At 39.4% G+C, this 9,730-nt stretch overlaps 1 pseudogene across 1 annotated transcript; it reads right to left on the reverse strand.

Annotated features, from left to right (window-relative positions):
* Positions 1 to 5,020: 5,020 nt before the first annotated feature.
* Positions 5,021 to 5,520, reverse strand: LOC307110753 (barrier-to-autointegration factor-like; annotated as a pseudogene). Its single transcript has one exon. The product of its transcript is annotated as a barrier-to-autointegration factor-like (transcript).
* Between the last annotated feature and the right edge of the window lie 4,210 nt (positions 5,521 to 9,730).

Below are 9,730 nucleotides of genomic sequence, written 5' to 3' on the forward strand. Positions count from 1 at the left end.
TCTATTTTGTCATGTGCCTGTGAGATAGAAAGATTTGGAGGTATTATGCCGATTCTACAGATTGGAAATCAGAGGAGACCCTTAGGGTCTTAGCTACAGTCTTACTAGGACATGTCTTTTGGTTACTATTTAATTTGTGTTCTACATTCTCTACTGCTTTGTGATCAATGCAGTTTCAACTGCACCATTTTAAGCAATGAATACTTTTTACACTCTTTCTTTTGGTGACTGCGATTATCCTGCCAAGGAGTCTACCTTACTAGGCTTTCAGAGGCTAATTAGTATTCAAAGTTGTAAAAAAAATATCCAATCCTAAAACCTAGGGGCTTTGTGTCTTTCTCATATGTACCTAGTATAATTCTTTTATTTTTTTTTAATTTCTTTTTTTTATTATTTTTTTAAATGAATTTTTTTTATTGAGGTATTATATGTGTACATATCTTACCATTGCCCCCCCCACCCCACACCCATACATGCCCTCACCCCCCAGAGTTTTGCGTCCATTGTTTATGCTTATATGCATGCATACAAGTCCTTCGTTTGATTTCTTATCTCCCCCACCTCTCCCTAACTTTCCCCCTGTAATTTGAAAGTCTGTTTGTTGCTTTACTGTCTCTGTATCTATCTTTTTGTTCATCAGTTTATAATGTTCTTTATTATCCATAAACTAGAGGACCGGTGCACGAAATTCGTGCACGGGGGTGGGGGGGTGTCCCTCAGCCCAGCCTGTACCCTCTCCAATCTGGGACCCTCGAGGGATGTCCGACTGCCCATTTAGGCCCGATCCCACTGGGATCGGGCCTAAATGGGCAGTTGGTTATCCCTCTCACAATCCAGGACTGCTGGCTCCCAACTGCTTGCCTGCCTGCCTTCCTGATTGCCCCTAACCGCTTCTGCCTGCCAGCCTGATCACCCCCTAACCACTCCGCTGCCAACCTGATTGATGCCTAATTGCTCCCCTGCCAGCCTGTTTGCCCCTAACTTCCCTTCTCTGCTGGCCCGGTCACCCCTAACTGCCCTCCCCTGCAGGGTTGATCACCTCCAACTTCCCTTCCTTGCAGGCCGGGTGCCTCCCAACTGCCCTCCCCTGCTGGCCATCTTTTGGTGGCCATCTTGTGTCCACATGGGGGCAGGATCTTTGACCACATGGGGGCAGACATATTGTGTGTTGGAGTGATGATCAATCTGTATATTACTCTTTTATTAGATAGGATAGAGGCCTGGTGCAGGAGTGGGGGCCAGCTGGTTTGCCCTGAAGGGTGTCCCAGATAAGGGTGGGGGTTCCCTTGGGGCATGGGGCAGCCTGAGCAAGGGGCCTGTGGTGGTTTGCAGGCCAGCCACGCCCCCTGGCAACCCAAGCAGAGGCACTGGTATCTGGAATTTATTTACCTTCTACAATTGAAACTTTGTAGCCTGGAGCAGAGCCAAGCCTCCTGCATGCTCCACCGGCAACCATTTCTGTTTGAGTTAATTCACCTTCTTATAATTGAAACTTTGTAGCCTTAAGCAGAGGCCTGAGCCCGGCCAGGGTGTGTAGAAAGCTTTGCTTTCTCCGTTACCATGGGCAACCCTGGCCTGGTCTCTCCAGCTCCGTGGCTGCCGCCATTCTGTTTGAATTTGTTTACCTTCTATAATTGAAACTTTGTAGCTTGAGTGGAGGCTTAGGCCTGTCAAGGGCAGGCGGAAAGCTTGTCTCCCTCTGTTGCCTGGGAAACCTTGCTCTCGGTGGCTGAAGCCATCTTGGTTCGGTTTATTTGCATACTCGCCCTGATTGGCTGGTGGGCATGGCTTGGGTGTAGCGGAGGTATGATCAATTTGCATATTTGTCTATTATTAGGTAGGATGAGTGAGATCATGTGGTATTTTTCTTTCATTGACTGGCTTATTTCACTTAGCATAATGTTCTCCAATTCCATCCAGGTTGCTGCAAATGATGAGAATTCCTTTTTTTTATGGCAGCATAGTATTCCATTGTGTAGATGTACCACAGTTTTCTGATCCAGTCATCTGCTGACGGGCACCTAGGCTGTTTCCAAATCTTAGCTATTGTAAATTGTGCTGCTATGAACATAGGGGTGCATATATCCTTTCTGATTGGTGTTTCCAGTTTCTTCGGATATATTCCCAGGAGTGGGATTACTGGGTCAAATGGGAGTTCCATTTTCAGTTTTTTGAGGAAACTCCATACTGTTCTCCACAGTGGCTGCACCAGTCTGCATTCCTACCAGCAGTGCACAAGGGTTCCTTTTTCTCCGCATCCTCGCCAACACTTGTTGTTTGTTGATTTGTTGATGATAGCCATTCTGACAGGTGTGAGATGGTACCTCATTGTTGTTTTTAATTTCTTTATTGATTAAGGTATCACATATTTGTCCTCATGCCCCCATTCCCATCCCACACCCCTCCCCCCTAGTATAATTCTTATCAAGCCTAGGGTTATCGGCATGGAGTTAGAAATGTTCTTTATTTTCTTTCCAGGGACAGTCCATGGTTATCCATCAGTCTAACCTATAATTGTGTGTTGCAATTTTCCCCTCTAAGAAGTGGTTGGTATCAAGTCAAGAGAAATGCTCTGTGACGTTGGAATTTGTGAGATTGGGCTAGTGGTTCTGTGGAAGCCAGAGATGGCATATACTGTATATGTATTAATTCATCACAGATACATAGGCTTCCTTTTTGAGGGAACTTAAAATATGTTAAATCCACATGTACTCTTCTTTCAGTGAAGGAGCAATTCAAGGTAAAGTTGTGGGAGAATTTCTTCACTGTGGGGGTGGGGTTGGGGGCAGAGGAGGTGGGTTTGGGCAGCCCACCTGCGGTGAAGTTGCCTTATTGTATAAAAAGAAAAATATTTTTCAAAGCTTTGTGTTTACATCTTAAAGTTTATACTCAAGTGAAAAAATTTTAAGTAAAAACAGGAAGTAATAGATTTGAGAAAATGGAAGAGAGATCCAGGAAGTATAAGAGAGAGTGGATATTTATAGTTTTTTTTTTTTTAAACAAAAGTGAATCTATAAAACACTTGGAACACTTTAAACTACTTTGCTCCTAACATTATATTTCAATGAGATTGACCCAGGAGACTTCTTAAGTTCTGTATTCAAAAGAAGGAGGAAAACATACTTGAATCATAGTTGCATTGTGGGTTAACTGCATTCATTTAGGGTGACTCTTTGTTTAGTAAGTGTACATTATATCTTTATCAGGTACTATTCGCAAGATGCTTTTAGAAGTGGAGGCCTGACTTTTTAAAAAAATATATATTTTAATTGATTTCAGAGAAGAAGGAAGAGGGAGAGAGAGATAGAAACATCCATGATGAGAAAGAATCATGGATGGGCTGCCTCCTGCAAGTCCCCCATTGGGGATAGAGGCCACAACCTGGGCATGTGCCCTTGACCGGAATCGAATCTGGGACCTTTCAGATTGCAGGCCGATGCTCTATCCACTGAGCCAAACGGGCTAAAGCCTGACCTTGTTATATTTTATTCCTTTTTCATTTTGTTCCACGGTGAGTGAGAAAAAGTGATTGGATTTTATGTGTAACTGAGAGCAATTTATTATACTTTATTCTCTTCATTGTATACACAAGGCATTTTTCTACTGTGACCACTACATCAAATGTCTTGATGGTTTTATAGAAGACCTTTCTTAAATTGATAACATTGATTAGTGGTTTTCTGGAAGAGTTCTGTCTGGTCATCTAAACTTGGGCTGAAAAAGGAAGGCATAAATATAGGAATTTTTTTTTTAACCAATTATTGTTACTATAAAAATTTAGTATTTATTCTACAAGCCCTTATCCTGGTAGACTGCCAAGAAATTCAGTCTCATTCATTATTAAGGCTCTTTCCCCAACACCCTGATCACCTAAAGGTTTTAAGAGTCCTCCACAGTCGGAACAGTACCTTCATCAGTCTTTAGTTTTGACTGCTTATTTCCTAAGCCACATAGCAGCATTGCCGCTTCTGTTCCAAGACTGCACACAAGGTCTTTCCCTAAGGTGTCCTTTGGTGTGATTCTTAGTATCCTATGCCCATCACTCTTCTACAGGTCACCTTTAAGACACATCAGAGGGCTTGTCATCTTTTGGGGAGAGAGTGTGTGGGTACATTTGTGTGGACATTAGCTATGGATCCTCAGCTTTTCAAGAAAAGCAGTCTTACTTCTTCCTCTCCAATCTCAAAGCCCCTACCTGCCTGGGCTCTTTTTCCTGAAATGACCCAGTAATCCCTTTAATGAGTTTAAGTTTTTGAAGATAAAAGTTAGGAGGGGTTGTTATCTTCTGGGTTCCCAATAGTTTGCTTTATATTTGGGTACAAAAACACTTGAGGCAACACAAGGGGACACATAAGCTTAGAGGTTTCTAAGCCTTTTATTATTACTAGTTTTTATTAAAAAATAGTAATTATTACAGCCTTTTATTATTACTACTTTTTATTAAAAACTTTATTTTTAAGAGTAGTTTTAGGTTTACAACAAAATTGAGAGAAACATGCAGAGATTTCCCATGTGCCCCCTGCCCACACATGCATAGCTTCCTCATTAGCAATACCACTCACCAGAGTGGTGTATTTTTTACTAAGGATGAACCTACATTGACACATCATAATCACCCAAATTCATAGTTTACCTTAGGGTTCATTATTGGTGTAGTACATTACATGGGTTTGGACAAATATGTAATGGCATATATCCATTGTTATAATATCATGCAGGGTATATTTACTGCCCTAAACGTCCTCTGTTTTCTGCCCATTCTCTACACCACCCTTCCTCCGTAATCACTGATATTTTTATTGTCTCCATAGTTTTGCCTTTTCCAGAATGTCATGTAGTTTATATCATACAGTATGTAGTCTTCTTCTTCTTCTTTTTTTTTTTTTTTGGGAAGGCCACTGACTTTATTGATTTAAAAAACTTTATATGGACAGTGACTGTTTTGACAAAAGAGAAACCAAATGTCATTAAACAGACCAGGGGTGAGGGTAGGGGCCAGAAATCCACTCAGAAAAGCTGATTATTGACCTGAAACTGGCAGGGGAAAGAGAAGGAAGATGCATGCAAGAGTGAGAATTCCAAAGAAGTTGAAATGGTGAAGGGAGAGAACTCCCCCAAAGACCCGGAGGGCATTGGTGGTGAGCAGACAGCAATCGCTTCCTTTGTAGAGGACAAGGGAGTAGCTCCCACTCAGCTGCAAACTCTGGAGACTCAAGGCTGGTGTTAGGGATTGGCGGCTCCCCAGAGAGCACCATAAGAAGGCGTCCTACCACTCTCGAAGGCACCCAAAGCAGTCCCGGGACTGCTTGGCATGGGCGCCACATGTGTCCTTTAGCCATTCCGGAAGAGGTCTTCATCTTTCTTTAGCACCAGAAACTGGCCAAGGACCATGTAAGCCTTGTCAAAGCCCCTTTCCTCCAGCTTCTTGCCCAGGACTTTATCGATCCCGGCCAGGCTCCCCACTGGCTTTTCCCCCATGGGCTCTGCCACGAAGTCTCGGTGCTTTTGGGAGGTTGTCATCTTGATCAGGTTTAATCAGCAGTTCCAGCTCCCGCAACGGCTCCTCCAGTATGTAGTCTTCTCAGATTTTCTTTCACTCAATAATATACATTTAAGTTTTCTCCATGTCCTTTTTTATGGCTCAGTAGCTTTTGCTCTCTTTTCTCTCTCTCTGTATCTCTTTCTCTCTCAGCACTAAGTAATATTCCATTGTCTAAATATACCACAAAGACATCTTGGTTCCTTCCAAGTTTTGGCAATTCTGAATAAAGCTCCTACAAACATCTGCACACAGTCCTGTGTGTGGACATAGTTTTCAACTCCTTTGGATAAACACTGAGGAGAATGGTTGCTGGATCATATGGTAAAAGTATGTTTAGTTTTATAAGAAATAGTCAGGCTGTCTTCCCAAGTGGTGTTTTACATTCTCACTAGAAACATATGAGCGTTCCTGTTGCACCACATCCTCGCCAGCATTTGGTGTTATCAATGTTCTGGATTTTGGCCCTTCTATTAGATGTGTAGTTGTGTCTCATTATTTTAATTTGCATTTCCCTGTTGATCTGTAATATGGGGCATCTTTTTGTATGTATATCTTCTTTGGTATAAAGTGTCTGTTGAGTTTTTTGGCCCATTTTTAAATCAAGTTGTTTATTTTCTTACTTTCACATTATTTTTCATTCTTCTTAAAAAATAAAAACAAAAGACATATTAATGTTTAGTGTTTAATTGTTAGTATGTCTCTTCTTAAAATATATTAGTAATCAAAGGTGACTTTGTTCTCGTCAACATGTTCTAAACAGAGGACAGTTCCTAATAATGCAACTTCTTTCCCAAAGAAAGTTAGAGAAGTTGAGCCCAGCTGGTGTTGCTCAGTGATTGAGCATCAACCTATGAACCAGGAGGTCAGAGTTCAATTCCCAGTCAGGGTACCTGCCAGGGTTGAGGGCTCGATGCCCACTTGTGGGGGATTACAGGAGGCAGCTGATCAATGATTCTCTCTCATCATTGATGTTTCTATTTCTCCCTCTCCCTTCCTCTCTGAAATAAATAAAATATATTTTTTTAAAAGTTAGAGAAGTTGAGCCAATAATTGAATCCAAGGTGGAAATAAATGGAGGAGAGGAAACCTCTTTGTGATGTGCAGCCTTGCAGAAGCAGGACCAGGCAGAAGCAGCTCTGTCATGCTAATCCTACCTATGTCATTTCCATACTACGTGTCTCCTGGCATCTGCTCTTGCATACTGCTAATCCATTCTCCATACAGTGGACGGTCCTTTTAAAAACATAAATTGGGCATGTCATTTCCCCATTAAAAACCCTTAAATGTTTTCTTGTTGCACTTTTATAAAAATGTTCAAATCAGCAAGGAAGTGGCTGACATATTCAGTGAAGAAATGTGTGTATTGGCCATGACTGGGTAGCTCAGTTGGTTAGAGCATTGTCCCAATACACCAATGTTTTGGGTTAGATCCCAGGTCAAGACACATACAAGAATCTTTTTAAAAAAAAGAGAAAAAAGAAATATGTGTATTAGGAAAGAGCCAATATAGAATCAATATAGAAATATAATATAGAAATATAATAAAAATGAGTATATGAAGTAAAAAGTGAGTAAAATAATAGAAACTTCATTTCTGGCATCAATACTATATACAGCACACTGCCCTTTTTTTTTTTTGAAGGACTAAAACATTTAGATTCTGTTCAGATCTAAAATTCTAAGGAGTTATGCTTTGTCTTTTTTGATGCCGAAAAAGGAAAAATATGTCAACATTTCAGACTAAAATATATTTTAAGTTTGCATAGTGCTCTCTAGCTTAAAAAGTGCACATAAATTATCCCATATGATGTTCTTAACTTCTCCCTGCCTTATCTTTTTCCAGATTTAAGCAGACCAAGAATAATTGAGTTTCCTTTCACTATTCCATTTTGCCTGTTCTAAAGAATGCCATGTAATATGTTTGGGATAGGATAATACAATCTCTAGAAAGAAAAGTTTCCATTTTTAATTTAATTTGGAAAATACAAATAACTTAGAGGTACTTATACTTGCTAATCAAGGTAAACATTGAAGAATTTTGCCATCTACTATCTAGTTAGAATACTTCCATGAATAGATTAATGAACATAGGTAAAAATTCTCAGTTGTATTTATTTTAATTTCTAGAATATGCAAATAATATAATTTGAAATATACCAATGGACTGAATAATGATTCTGAAAATTCTTCTTGACATTTCTTATCAAAATTTGTACTTTGTAAAATGGCATGTCTGGAAGTCCACATAAAGGAAAGTGGAAATCTAGAGGGAATGCAATTGAGAAAGCTCAGTAATAAATTCAATCATGCACATGTAATATTCTGCTATGTTTTTAATAACCTCTAAGCCATAATTTTCTAATGGAATGAAATAACTCTGTCAGAGGCAAAATCAATACTTTCAAAGTACACACAATGTTCTGTGAAATTAGAAATTGACCTCTTTTGCCCTAACTGGTTTGGCTCGGTGGATAGAGTGTTGGCCTGCAGACTGAGAGGTCCCAGGTTCGATTCCGGTCAAGGGCATGTACCTTGGTTGCGGGCACATCCCCAGTAGGAGGTGTGCAGGAGGCAGCTGATCGATGTTCTCTCTCATCGATGTTTCCAACTCTCTATCCCTCTCCCTTCCTCTCTGTAAAAAATCAATAAAATATATTTTTAAAAAAAGAAATTGACCTCTTTTCCTTTCTTTTTTTCTTTTAAGAATAAATACAAGTGGGTTTAGATATTTGGATTATATATAATATTTGAAATACAAATCTCTTGATTATATTTGCTGAAAATGAATTTTAAATGTTATAATTGTGTTATGTCTTCTTCTTTATTGATAATAGATTAAAAATATAAATAAATCTTGATTCTTCAAAATATTATTACTGATCAGATAAGACAATTATTGTTTTAACATTTGCTAGCATGTGTTGCTCAAATTACAACTTGAACAGAAATGATATGTATTAAAACTAAACACTTTAGTTACCAGTTAAGAGGTAACACTTATCTCCCACAATGCTTTTGCCTAAAATTCATACTATTATGAACTTATAGTGACTATGCATGAGATATAGTGACTATGTATGATACAATTCCCCCCCCCCCCGACATGTAACAAATTGTTGACCATAAATCAAGCTGTTATACTAGCTATGAAAACATTTTAGCTTTTAGGATACCGTATTTTAGATTGGTTCTTGTTGAGATTGTTGAGTTAATTCACCCAAGTAAAATTTATTAATTTCTTCCTCTGTTCAACCCATTTGATCAGTTGTTGTTCTAGCTGGCATTGTTTGAGAGGAAAGGTGGATGTTCCACATAATAGTACAGGAGTTTCTAACTAGTTCCTTGGTATCTATCTGTAGATTGCATGTTGCATTGACGCATATTTAAGATATTTGCTATGCTGCAATTTCCATCACTGCATTCTCTTCCATATTTGCTGCCATTAAGGCAGTATGGTACATGATGAAGGGTATGGGCTCTCAGGTCTGCATAGGTGCAAATCCTAGCTCCACCAGTTATTAGTAATGTGACATTAGTAATGTGACATTAGTAATGTGACATTACCTGGGACACAATTTTTTCATTGTTAAATGTAGATGAAAAAGTTTCCATGGGTGGCTTGAGAAGATAAGATGAGATGCTGCATAAAAAGGACTTAGAGCTATTCCCAGTGGGTAATAGGAACAGCTCTCAGGAGTTTTTTGCATACATTTTTTTTCCCTTTCTCTACTCTGAGGCGATGTTAGCTTTGGGAAAAAGAAAGGAAGTACTTTCTTCCCCAGATTATGGAGATGGTACCTGAGATCTATCTTGACTCAAGGAATACCAGCCTTGGTCAATCACAAGAATTGAATAGAGGTTAAGAGAAGGATAGAAGAGCTGTATTGCAGAGAGAGGAATATTTAACCTAGAGGAGGAACCCAATTATCACTCAGTGACTTAGTGCACAGACTAATAAGGAGGGTCTTTAGGGAGATGTCATCACTGTAAGTCTGATTTCTTCTACTCTGGTACTTCTGGTTCACCTTTTGCCTTGATTTAAGATACTCTATACTTTCCATGTTGTTGTTGTATTTTCTTACCACTAAATGTTTACATGTTAGCTGGTAATTGGGGTTTTTACAATTATGAAATTTTAGGTTCCCTTAATCAGAATTCTTGTCTAAATGGGTCTAATTGGAATTGGAT

Source organism: Cnephaeus nilssonii, assembly GCF_951640355.1.
Source record: "Cnephaeus nilssonii genome assembly, chromosome: 2".
Lineage (NCBI taxonomy): Eukaryota > Metazoa > Chordata > Mammalia > Chiroptera > Vespertilionidae > Cnephaeus > Cnephaeus nilssonii.